Raw genomic sequence first — 13,013 nt, forward strand, 5'->3', positions numbered from 1 at the left:
AGGCATTAAAGAAGTCTCCAGACGTCTGCTTGACGTTTGGAGAAAAAGAAAAAGAAACATCGAAGCCTTATCTTCTGCACAAACTTCTATGACTCGACCCCCCCCCCCCCCCCTTTTCCCACGCACGCACACACACACACACGCCGGTTTTCGACAAGTTGCCCTAGCGACGAATAGCCCTATGACGAACTGCCCTACGTGACGAATTGCCCTGCTACGAGTTGCCCTGTTACGAATTGCCTTTCGACGAACGGCCCGTAGCCGCTGTAGGACCGTTCGTCGAAAGACAATTCGTAGCAGGGCAACTCGTAGCAGGGCAATTCGTCGCATAGGGCAATTCGTCATAGGGCACTTCGTCATAGGGCAATTCGTCATGATGACAATTCGTCACCCTATTGAAAAAGCTTCTTATGTGTTTAATTTTCCCAGTTTATCAAGTATAGTGCTTCGAAATGAATATTCACGAACGGAGCTCCTCGCTTGTTTGGTACTTTCCTTTGCAGTATATGTTTAAAAGTTGGCCTAAATACTCTACTTTCGAAATGGATACTAACTACTTCTGTGGGTGCACCACAGTGAGTTATAACTGTGCCCTACTAATTTTTAGAGGACAACCACACAGATGTCAGTTCACCGAAGGAGTTTTATTCGCATCTGTAACTCTGCAAATACCCCTCCGCTTACAATGTTATACTTCTAGCGCAAGCCTCGAGGATATCCATGTTGTCTGTTACATCGTAGCGTCCGAGAATTCTTCGGAGGCGCTTGTTGAATGCCTCCTGCTTCCGCGACACCCTTGTGGCAGTGACCCCGCTTGCCGCTTGACTGAGCTTCATTTCGCTTAGGGCCTGCTCCTTTTTCAAGGAGTCGAGAAACACCCAGATGTTCGGTGAAGTGCATCTCACGTTGCTCTGAAAAACGAGAATATTAGCATAAGAAATACGATATAAAAACTGTAAATTGCGTATGCGAGACAAATTAAGTAGAAATAAAATTATGAGCAATTACCTGTAGCCCATAGTGCCACGCCTCCACTGTTGTTTGTCCGCGGCATTCCATCAAGTGCCGCCTCGTACACTGACCAGAGTTTGGGAGGAAATTGAGCCGAGCTGACGCCGTTTCGACGTGGTCGACCGACGTAAACGTCCTCAAAGTAGTCAGCCAGTCCGATCGCCTCCTGTGGGAATACTTCCAACAAGTCTTGAAACGCCTCTGGGATAGCCTCAACAGGAAGAAACGCCAAGGCTGGGAGCATTTTCATCTGGAATTAAAACAGTTATTACATAGGGTACACCACCTAAGAGCGAGGCTCTATCATAATTAAGAGACACCGAACATTATTTATCTATGCACAATAACAAACCTTGACTGCAAATGCCTCGTCCGTGCCGTAACGTGCTTGAAACCCCAGCGCGCACAGCTTACGATGAACCGACTGGGCCAGGTGAAAAAAACACCCTTGAATCCGGATGTCCGAAATGACGTCACGAGCAGCGTTAATAGCAGCAATCTCGAAGTCCGTGTACAGCACACGAACAGCGCAGGGCCCGACGTTGTCGATGACGACAGAGAAGAACCTGGTAAGGTAACACGCAATGAACACGATTTTGCACAACCAATCACTTCCCGTTACAATAGCTAACAAGGTTACAATTATTAGTGGTGTACCTCCTATATGTTTTCTCGGTTTTGTTGGGCAGTAGACCGTACACCATGGGCACGACGATCCCGTTCTTCAGGGCATGAAGTGTGTACAACTGGTAGAATAGTGAGGGCACTACCTTAAACGTCCCATCACAAAACCAGGCAGCTGCACTCCCTAAGCACTCCAAGTTCCGCTTCGTAGCAAACAAGATGATGCGGTTGACGTCACCCTCGCCACTGTCGTGTAGTAGGAACGCTTCCTGCTTGAAATTCACCTGCATAATAAAACTCCATGATTATGAACCATTTTCTCTAGTATTTTTAGTAAACTTACCTTGAATTCAGGTGGGAGATGGATATCTTCTCTGCTGGGAGGAATATCATAAACAAAGGTTGCACGTTGCCTCTGTCTTCTAACTGTACGTCGAAGCGTTGACGTAGATGGCAGCTGTGATGCAGTGCTGTCCGTGATCTTGGCAGCCGCGTCCAGAAGAATCTGCTGCACTGGCGTCCGTCCTCCAACTAAAAGGGAAGTAGAAGATTACTCTCGAATACAATTTATCCCCACGACAAAACACACTAAAAAATACTCATGTATTCTCACCTGCGCTCTCCTTCATTTCTGAACGAATTTTCAGACAGTTAACCTCAGTTGGGTCCGGAGCATGATTGTGGTCATTTGTGACCTTAACAACGCGAAGCTTAGAGACATCAGTCGTTATCTTTGCTTTGCAGGTCTCTCTTCATCGACATACCCAGTAGATGGTTTGCTCAGTCCTTCGGTTAGCAGTATATAAAAATCCCTCGCAAACCAGCATCTCTCCACCTCTTGCAGTCCCGATGACTTCCATGGCGACTGCGAAGATACACGCTTAGACAAAATATTTTATAGCATTCGGCAGATGTACGAACATGCGCTTGGACCTAAAAGGATGTGGCTGACAAAGAGGTCTTCAAAACTTTATCTTGTAAGCCCTGAAAAGTTAGTTCCGAACTTTCCGAAAAAGATAAGCGAAATCGAAATAACAAAGGCACTTAAGTCAGCAGTGGGTCTAGACAGTCGCATCATCACCAGAACGAAACGCCAGGGAAAAGCGCTAAAGATGACAGGGACCGCACAGGAGGAAGAAAGGTGGTAAAGATAATAGGCACCAAAGAAGTCTCCAAACTTCTGCTTGTAGGTCATAGAAACCGGGCAAAGGATTGTGAACTCTCCAAACAGGATACGACTAGAGAAGAAAAGCCTCCTACTTTTCTCAAACTCCAAAAGTACGCGGACAATAAGGTGGTGGTCGAACTTTTCTTGGAATGCTTCTGAACTTTACCATTTATGTATACATGTTCCACGTCCCCAAACCCCCGGTAAGCGGTAAGCCTTGAAAAGTTTGTTCTGAACTTAAGCGGTAAAGATGACAGGGACCGAACGATAAGGAAGAAAGGTGGTAAAGATAATAGGCATTAAAGAAGTCTCCAGACGTCTGCTTGACGTTTGGAGAAAAAGAAAAAGAAACATCGAAGCCTTATCTTCTGCACAAACTTCTATGACTCGACCCCCCCCCCCCCCTTTTCCCACGCACGCACACACACACACACGCCGGTTTTCGACAAGTTGCCCTAGCGACGAATAGCCCTATGACGAACTGCCCTACGTGACGAATTGCCCTGCTACGAGTTGCCCTGTTACGAATTGCCTTTCGACGAACGGCCCGTAGCCCAGGGAGAAACTATAGAACATGTCATTTTAAGGTGCACGGGGCTTCGTCCCACCCTCTTGGAGGGGATGACTACGGATTTGGAGGGGGCACTGGGTTTTCCGGACATGGATGGACGAATGGATAGGAAAAGAATTGCGGTAACTAAGAGGAGATTGGAAGATTGGTGGAAGAGATATAAGGAAGGATAAAAAAATACATAAAAGTAGGCAATAAATTCAATTTAAAAGAAAGGGGGTCTGTTATAACAAAATTCATACAAATTAAAAAAAATAGTAGAAGGCATGACGAAATGTTAGGCTAGGTGGCGCAAGCTGCCGCCCGGCCGTTACACAGGGTATAGCCATTACCATCCATCCATCCATCCATGCAGTTCGGGAACAAATGTAAAGCTTTTTTTTTTCTTTTTTTGGTAGTATTAGCGTTGTTTATATGTGTGTCCTTGGACTTGCTCGAGAAAGTCGCAGTGTTTATCCATTTGTGGTTCGTGGTAGGAGGGCAATGTCGTTCTCAGTTTTGGAGATGACCCTAGTTCAAGCGGTTAGCAGTGTATAGTATTGTTTCTTTGGACAAAGTGATTTGTCAGAGGAAACGCACCTTTGAAGGTCAAACCCTTTCTTTGTGTTCAGTAGTAATTTCGCCTACGTTCGCCGGGTGGCGGTGGTTATGCTAGAATGTGACCCTTTGTGTGAGTGTCTCACAGCCGAGGTCAAGGGACATAAGAGAAGGTATACCAAGTGTCATTGTCCTCTTGTCATGTATTTTTTTTTTTTTTTGTAGAGACGGGCATTGGAGATCGGGTATATAAAGCGTGTACGAAATAAACTTTGCAGCTGAGTTTGAGACGTTGCCTCCTCTTTTACTACCTTCTGTTGTGTTCTCTTTTCTGCCCCAGTCTCAGGTTTACAATCATGTTCAACTTACACCAGCTCGCCTGCACCCTGACTATTTTTTTTTACTGCTGCCAGTTCTTTTGCATGCGGATGTTAAAAGGATACTTCAACGAATTTTGAAATATTCCCGTCGTGTTCAAAAATAGGTTGCATATGATCCACAATATCCGTAAATGACAATCGCACGTTTGTATTTTGATCCTGGTGGCTGTATTTTTCGTTATAAACGGCACACTCTGGCAAGCGCTCGGAGAAGGCCCAGCTTAGAGCACGTGACATCCAACGCAATCGCGACGTAGGTCGTCTCAAGACGAGCAAAGCTACGGCGAGGCTGACGTCGAGAGGATGGCCTAGTGTGTTCCAGCCACCGAAGCGGCTGCTTTTGTACGAATTTTGAGTGACGGGTTAATCTTCTATAATCTTCTAGGGGGACAATAGCGACTTCTGCGACACACAAAAGGGATTCTCGGGAAGAGGGGAGTTCCTCCTTCCCCCCTTCTCTCGTCGTGGCCGGAGACGAGACAACCTCCGTCACTAGCTGTCAAGGTTCCTAGACGAGCATTACAAACGAGGCGTTAGCGACATCCACCAGGTGCTCTTTGCTAATCGTTTAATTCGTTTTAAAATTCCTTTTTGAGACATTTTTTTAACAAGAGATTGGTATGTTCCATGTGATACTGCTCTTTTGAACACATATAGACCAAGAAATGAGCGCCAAAATTTCGTTGTAGTATCCCTTTAAAGGGATACTTCAACGAAATTTGAAATATTCCCGTCGTGTTCAAAAATAGGTTGAATATGATCTACAATACCCGTATATGACAATCGCACGTTTGTATTTTGATCCTGGTGGCTGTATTTTTCGTTATAAACGGCTCACTCTGGCAAGCGCTCGGAGAAGGCCCAGCTTAGAGCACGTGACATCCAACGCAATCGTGACGTAGGTCGTCTCAAGGCGAGCAAAGCTACGGCGAGGCTGACGTCGAGAGGATGGCCTTGTCGTTCCAGCCACCAAAGCGGCTGCTTTTGTACGAATTTTGAGTGAGGGGTTAATCTTCTATAATCTTCTAGGGGGACAATAGCGACTTCTGCGACACAAAAGCAATTCTCGGGAAGAAGGGAGTTCCTCCTTCCCCCCTTCTCTCGTCGTGGCCGGAGACGAGACAACCTCCGTCAGTAGCTGTCAAGGTTCCTAGACGAGCATTACGAACGACGCGTTAGCGACATCCACCAGGTGCTCTTTGCTAATCGTTTAATTCGTTTTAAAATTCCTTTTCGAGACTTTTTTAACAAGATATTGGTATGTTCCATGTGATACTGCTCTTTTGAACACATATAGACCAAAAAATGAGCGCCGAAATTTCGTTGTAGTATCCCTTTAAGGCGAGTCCGTACCGCGCTGAAGACCAGTGTTGCCAGATTGGGCTATATATAGCCAAATTGGGCTACATTTTTTTCTATAGTTTTGTTTAACCCGAGACTGGGGTATTTCGGAAAAGGGACGAGAAGAAAAGAGGCCACAAGGAGTCAAAATTTCGTGTTTGGCTACGTGGCTATTTTGGGCTAATTCTAAAAACGCGGCGAACTTTTGTCGAACCTCAGGTTCGACGCCGAACTTTGAGGTTCGGCTAGTTAATTTTCAAACTTTTAATCAGTTTCGAAACAAAAAAGTTTCTCTTTTGGCTAGTCGAGGGAGGGAGAGGAAGGAGAAAGGCTTCAAACTTCTACAAACTTCGGGGTTTTCACATTGCGCAGTGAAGCAATGCTTGTAGCGTTCTAGCGGTCTCCCTACAGCGCAGTGGAGCAAACCAAGCATATTGCACTATTACCACAGGCCCGGTAGCGCGCATTCAACCCGGACGCGTATGGCTCTGCCCGGATGTAGACCGAACTTTCCAAATGCTGCTTCAGTGCCCATTGTGAGAATCCTTATACACCCAGGTTTGTAAAAATGAGAAATCGGCTGTTTTACCGCTAAACAATTGACTACCTTCCAGTCGTTGCCCACCACAAGAAAGGACAACACAATCAGAAATAACGTGAACATCAATGGGTGACACTAATATTTTTCACAAAGAAAAAGAGACGTGGGGGGATAATAGTAAGGAACTGGGATATTGGGGTTCTGGTTTGAAACACCCAAGGTTATGACTGTTCTGCTTCTGTATTTTGTTCTTTTATTGTATGATTATATCTCCCGGGCTTCACAATAAAGCTGTCTTTGTGTGTTTTGTACTTCTGAGAACCTACGGAGGAAGGGCCAGTTTTGTACGGATATTCATCCTTTCGAAGCTTTTCTTGAAAAATTCTCAAGTAACATATTGTACACAAAAAGTGGTGCATCTGTGGGTTGAAACAGGAATTGTAACATGTGTTGTATGAGCGTGATAAATTGTCAATTTAGGGCTTACAATTTATTGTTTTAGTCTTGGCTATTTTGGGCTATATTTTTTTTACGGCTTTGGCTATATTTGGGCTATACCTCCCAGTCGTTTGGCGGTATTTTGGCGGGACCATCTGGCAACACTGCTGAAGACTTTCGCGACGCACTGGCTCACCTACGACTACTCCCCGAGGTCGTCGCCCTCGGGGTTCATCAAATGAATCATATCTGGTCAGTCACCTTCAAGACCACCGAGGGGTCCAAGAAACTACTGGCGGAGTCCGAGCTTGTCGTCAAGGGGCGGCGGTGCATCGTAGACCCGGGGAACCGGGACGTACGCCTTGAGATCCACTGACTGCTTTTCAACGTCGCTGACAACAATGTGAGGGCAGCCCTGGCGTCTTACGGCAGGGTCCTGGAGGTATCTAGGGAGCGGTAGCGCATCGACGGTTGCCTCAGCGTCAGCACTATGACGCGGTCGGCGGTGCTGCGGCTGAGGAGGGTCGTCACTCCCGACGACATTTCGCACCAGTTGCGCGTCGCCGGTGAACTCGTCGTCGTCCCGGGCAGGGCACCGCTTTGCCTGCGGTGACAACGGACGGGGCACATCCGCAAGAAGTGCCGCGTTCCCAAGTGCAACGTCTGCCGGCGGTTCGGCCACGACAGCACCCAGTGCGTCAGGACCTACGCGGTGGCCACAGCGCCCGTGGGAGTTGAGGAGAGGTCCGAGCTTCCACCTGAGGGCGACGCGACCCAGACCGCGGACAACGTGGCACGGGGGGCGGGGACGGCACGCCAGGCTGTGCTTCCGGACGGTGTGTCCGTCGAAGCGACGAAACCTGGTGACGAGGCAGCTGCCGTGCGCGACGACACCATCCCTGAACCGGTAGGCGACGCACCCATGGAAGTCCTGGACCCCTCGACAGGCGGTCTGGCCACGAAATGCACGAGGGACGTACTGGGCGTGGACCCATACGCGACGAGCCAGGAAGAACCACCTTCCAAGGCGGCGCCCCTCAAGAGGAAACTGCTTGACATCAAGTCGAACGTTTTTGCAGACGAACGAAGGGTGGCAAAGCCACCCCCCTGACCTGGCGTGCCTGGGCCTTTTTTCGATCATCTGAGTCCGCGTGTTGGACGGTCAGGCCCTCGGAACCCGAGGTAAGCCATCACGCGGTCTTTCTCTCCCTGGAATGGCAATAAACCTCGAGGCGGCCTTACGCGTGGCGACGGTTAATGTTGTTAATGTTCGTGGTCTGGCAGCCAGGCGTCGGCAATACCAGCTGAGCCGGTTTTTTTTTATGAAAACGAGCTGGACATTATTGCCGTTCAAGAAACGAAAATTGAAAGCCAGGAGCAGACTGACCGTATGGTGCGGCCTTTTCAGAATTATTTCAACGTTTGCGTGTCGCCTGCTGTGGGGTTGTCCAGCGGATGCTGTTTGTCTATTCGCCGGTGGATCGGAGTTGTAGAAACAGCCGTTCATTCTTGCGCCTCCGGTCGTATTGTTTTGTGCGATTTTTCCTTTTCAAGCATTGTTTGGCGCGTTATTTGTATGTACGCGCCGATATCACGAAAGTGAACGCAAATTGTTTTTTGAAAATATCGGCACGAATCTCAATTGCAATCTAGTCATAATTTGTCCTGGGGATTTTAACTGTTTGTAGACCATAAGATCTAGCGAATCATGCTCCCATTCGAGATTAAAGTTCATTTTGTTTGAACGATATTGTTTCTGAGTATTTTTTGGAGGACGTTGCGGCCTGCGTGAGTCGGGCCAATAGGAAGCGAGCAAGCCGGCCGTGTCGCGGCGGTCGCCTATTGTTCGCCCCGACCTAGCGGTAGCCGCCGCAGGAGCATCGGGCAGCAAAGGCGACGAACAGCACTGCGGGCAGTGTTCCCGTCGTGATTACGAAGGAATTGAAGGCAGTTACGAATTCGGAAAGTTCCTTCGGTAGCCGGTGCCGTCGGCGCAGAATCATCGGGAAGTAATAGCAACGAACACCACAGAGGATAGTGGGCGATTACGAATCCGAAAAGCTTCTTCTGTAGCCGGTGCAGAATCATCGGGGGAAGCAATGGCGATGAGCAGCACAGCGGACAGTGTTCCCGGGGTGATGACGACGGGGTTTAAGGCGGTTACGAATCCAGAAAGCTTCTACCGTGGTGCTACTATGACGAAGGGAAAACTCCTTCGTGAATATGGCCGCGTGTACGACGTAAAGGAGGTCTGTTTCTATGGACCAGTGGATGTCACGGAGCGCCGTACTCCTCTAACAAAATTAAGCGCGCCCGAAAAAAATGTAGTTGGCGTTGAGTGGACTGTGGTAATTATGTACGTTTATTTCTGAATCCGCCTGACAATAACTGGGCGTTTTTTTTTCGCGCCGTTCCGCGATTCCCACTATCGTTCTGTAGGCTGATGGAAACATCCAAGGGTAGGCTTAGGTGGGCACCGCATTCCGCTTCTCGATTCCGGTGAAGTGTTTGCTGCATACTTTAGAGTTTGCCGTCGGTGTCGATGCTGTTCCATCGTCGCTAGAATAGAAAAAAAGTTAATTGTATTATTCGTCAGCAGCTTAAACAAATCGCGAACTGGAAGGTAAGGAACGCCTTTAACCTGCATGGACGCACAAGTCGCACCCAGGTCAGCCGAGTGCAGCTGTAGCCTCCACCATGGTAAGAAAAAACTAGCGCCGCGAGGCGCTAGTGGCAGGAAGGCGAACATACGTCTGGTCGGAGATTAAAATTGGTCTCGAACGGCTGCCAGATGGCGCCACCACTGCCGTTGGCGTGCGCCCTCCGTCCTCCTCCTCCCCCCCCCCCCCCCCCCCCCCCCCCCCCCCCGGGGTTCTTTTTTGTTTTTTTTGGTTTGTTTGCTAGGCTGGTGCCGCGCCGGCCGCTGTGAGCGGCCAGCACGGCACCGGTCTAGCAGACGAGCCGCGCGCGATATACTTCACAACAACTGCGCTTCACGTGATATTACCAGTGCAATCAAACAGAAACAGCACGTTCATTGAAATGTATTTTTTTATTGAACCCCATTCAAATGAGTTGCGGTATTTCAAACACGCATCTACAAACTCCGTTGGCAGTCCACCGCCCTCGAAGGGGAACCAAGAACTGTAGTAGGCAGTAAACACAGTAAAGTTGTCAAACATGTAAAACGAAATTAATTACTTTAATGTACAAACTAAGAGAAAAGCACTTATCATCGAATTATCTAAATGCTTTATAAACAACTCCCACAAACTAAACTTCTGAATACCCAAACAAACAAATCAACACCGAAATAAAGGAAAAGGCTTGCAGGTGAGCTGCATAAGAATAAACGATAAATAAACCATAAACAAACTCGCCAATAGGCAATGCAATTAAGAAAGAAAGAAACTACTGTTTTGGAGTGTCTACATCTCTGACTGTAGGTGCTTTATCGGTACTCTATCCTAACATATAAACACGAAGCTGTCAAATTAACTGAAGATTGCTCTGACAGCAACTCACCCAGAGGAGCAAGTCCTTGCAGCAACGGATTCGTAACAAGAACGGTGGGGCACGCGTTTTTCCACAAACGAATCTTCCCACAACTTGCAACACGGTAGCACCGAAGTGCTCGCTGCACAAACGACGCTGGCGCAGCTTGCTCGTCGGCAAGCCGGGCAGCCCGGGCAGGCTTCCAAAGTCCTGGCGATTTGCATACGCAATCCATTTCGATGCTCTGATGGAAAAGTCGAGTTTCGAACGCTGAAAAAAAAATTGATATGGAAGTTCACCTGTCGTCTGTTGGAGAGCGGAAGAATGAGCACTCCGAGGTTACTTCGCCGCGCTGTAGACTCCGTAATACGCCGTCATGAGGCACGCAAAACACTCGGCAGAATCTCTGTCAAATTAGAGACGTACATCTCTAATTATTATAAGCGCGCAGCAGCGTCGCACCGTACTGCATACTGCCGTATAATCCGCACTTTCGAATTTAGCACGCGCGGAACGGTTTGAAAGCTTGGAGTGACGAGCGAGCGCAAACAAAACAAAAAAGACAAAAACGGTCGTTTCCCTTCGCTCTTACTGATTGGTCGGAAGAGCCCAGAGTGCTTCGCTTTCGGTAGCGAAGATCATATACACGTCGCCTGCGCTGAAAATCATAGCGGCGAATATGAGCATAACAGTTTGGTCGGAGTCGGCTGGGTAGACCTACGAATCTGCTCTTTGGATGGACGTACAAGAGAGAAGCCAGCGACGCGGCGCCCCTATCGGCCCAACCGGGAACTCCGGAGCTGCATTCGGATGCCCAGGTCTCGAAGTACTCCGCCTCGTAAGGCTTCGAAGGGACGATGTAGTACTTCGTACCGTGCGCGATCTTCGACGTACTGTTGCAGCCGAATACGCAGCAATTGTTGCGGCTTTCTTGGTGCGGGATAGCCATCTCAGAAATTACAGCGCTAACCCACTACAACGCACGACCAACGCAGCGACTGGCAGAAGCTCCCAATGCAACGGACCCGTTTGCCGCTAGGGGCGCCCTGGTCGGGGCTTGAATTAGATCCGCACGGTTCCAATGTTCAGTTCACGCATTTCCAAGGCCGGAGCCATGCGAGGCTGGATAGGGCGTATATCTCGGTCGGACTTTTGCCGCTTTGTAGTGATTACGCGGTTAAACATGTATCATTTAGTGACCGTGCTTTGGTCATGTTTACCCTTGGGAATAAGGTCAAATACCCACGATGGGATTGGGCCCTTTGGAAACTTAACAGCAGTCTTGTTCAGGATGAGCATTTTAGGGCACGTGTGAGCAAATGTTTTGAAAAATTGTATAGAGACGAGCGTACATCATGGGGGGTACGGTGGGATCTTTTTAAAGAAGTTAAAATGGCTGCAATCAAGAGAAGTAGCATACTAAAGTATAAAAAAAGAAAAAAGAGAATAAGTTACAACGTCAATTAAACGTCTTTTTTTTTTTTGCCTAGAAAGCGTGAATCCTGATGGATTCGAGCGTGAAATAAGAGAGTGTAAAAAGCAACTAGAAATGATTGATACTGAGAAGTAGAGGGCGGGGGGGGGGGGGGGGGGGGGCAATAGTAAGTGCGCGACGTGATAAGTTATGGGTGGGTGAAGCTCCGACAAAGCGCGCACTCGGCGACAAAAACGGTATGCGCAGCGTCATGAAATCAAAGAAATCTGTTGTGGAACCAAAATGACGCGGGATAACGCAAACATTGCAAAGGCTTTTGTGGAGCACTATCGTAATCTGCTTGGGCGTATCACACCTGTAGATGACGGTTTTGAAACGGAATTTTTGTTTTTGATGCCCCAGTTAGAACAGGAGGTGTGCGAAAGTCTAGAAGTGCCTATCACTCTCCTGGAAGTCGAGGCAGCCACCCGATGGCCTTAAAGGGATACTGAAGCGAAACTTGAAATACACCTATTATGGTCAGAAATAGGTTCAATATGATCAATGATATTCATAAATCATAATCGCGCGTTTGTATTTTGAACGGATGGCTATATTTTTCACCCTGATGGGCCCGATTGGGCGCGCGCTCAAAAATCGGCCATCGGAGAGCGCGATGCGTCTTGGGATATTGGGCGCATTCGTGACGTCACTTGTGCCGGTCGGGAAAGGCTACGGCGTGAATGTTGTGGTTACGAGCGTTGCCACTTGGTGGCGCGTCGACGATTTACGACCTGTGACAACGTGGCCGTTTGAGATGTGCAAGGGCTGCACGCACGCTGCACCACGGGACCACGGCAAGTCGGCAACCACGGCAGCACTGACAAACCAGCTCTGAGGCCGGATTCTCAAAGCGAATTCACGACGAAAAAAGTGCGTACGACAAATTTGAGAGAAAACCCGTGCTCTCCAAACGAAATTCTCGTAACCTTTGCGCAGGTTACGACAGAATCCTACGACAGCTCCGAAGCTGTCTTACGCACTTTTTACGATCAAATCAATAAGGCCGACAGCGTCGCTCAGTTACTTGGTATCGGCCAACGGACATTTATTTTTCTTCGTGCTCTTCTCGTGCGTCCCGACTTCAACCAGCAAGAAAAAAGGAAGGAGTACTTAAAACAGACCACGACGATCAAGAACGCAGGATCCACAAACACACGAGAAGAGCTACAACAGCCACGATTCTGCCGACCGAGCGAGCTCGGCAGAATATAGTAGGCCTAGCAGCAACAACGACCCGGCGCACCGTTGCTCCGGCGGTCCTTGGCCAAGACCGTCTGTCCATGACCGGCTGGCCTGCTGAATGGAATATGCCCGCGCGACCCTTGTGGACCCTTACCGGATGAGTAGTTTGATCCCTGAACTAAATTTCAGAGGTCAATATTTTCCCCTTGTCATCTCGATCTCCTTGTTTTCCGAGACAGCGGTGACGA

The sequence above is a fragment of the Ixodes scapularis genome, unplaced genomic scaffold, assembly GCF_016920785.2.
Source record: "Ixodes scapularis isolate PalLabHiFi unplaced genomic scaffold, ASM1692078v2 PGA_scaffold44__24_contigs__length_19508400, whole genome shotgun sequence".
Lineage (NCBI taxonomy): Eukaryota > Metazoa > Arthropoda > Arachnida > Ixodida > Ixodidae > Ixodes > Ixodes scapularis.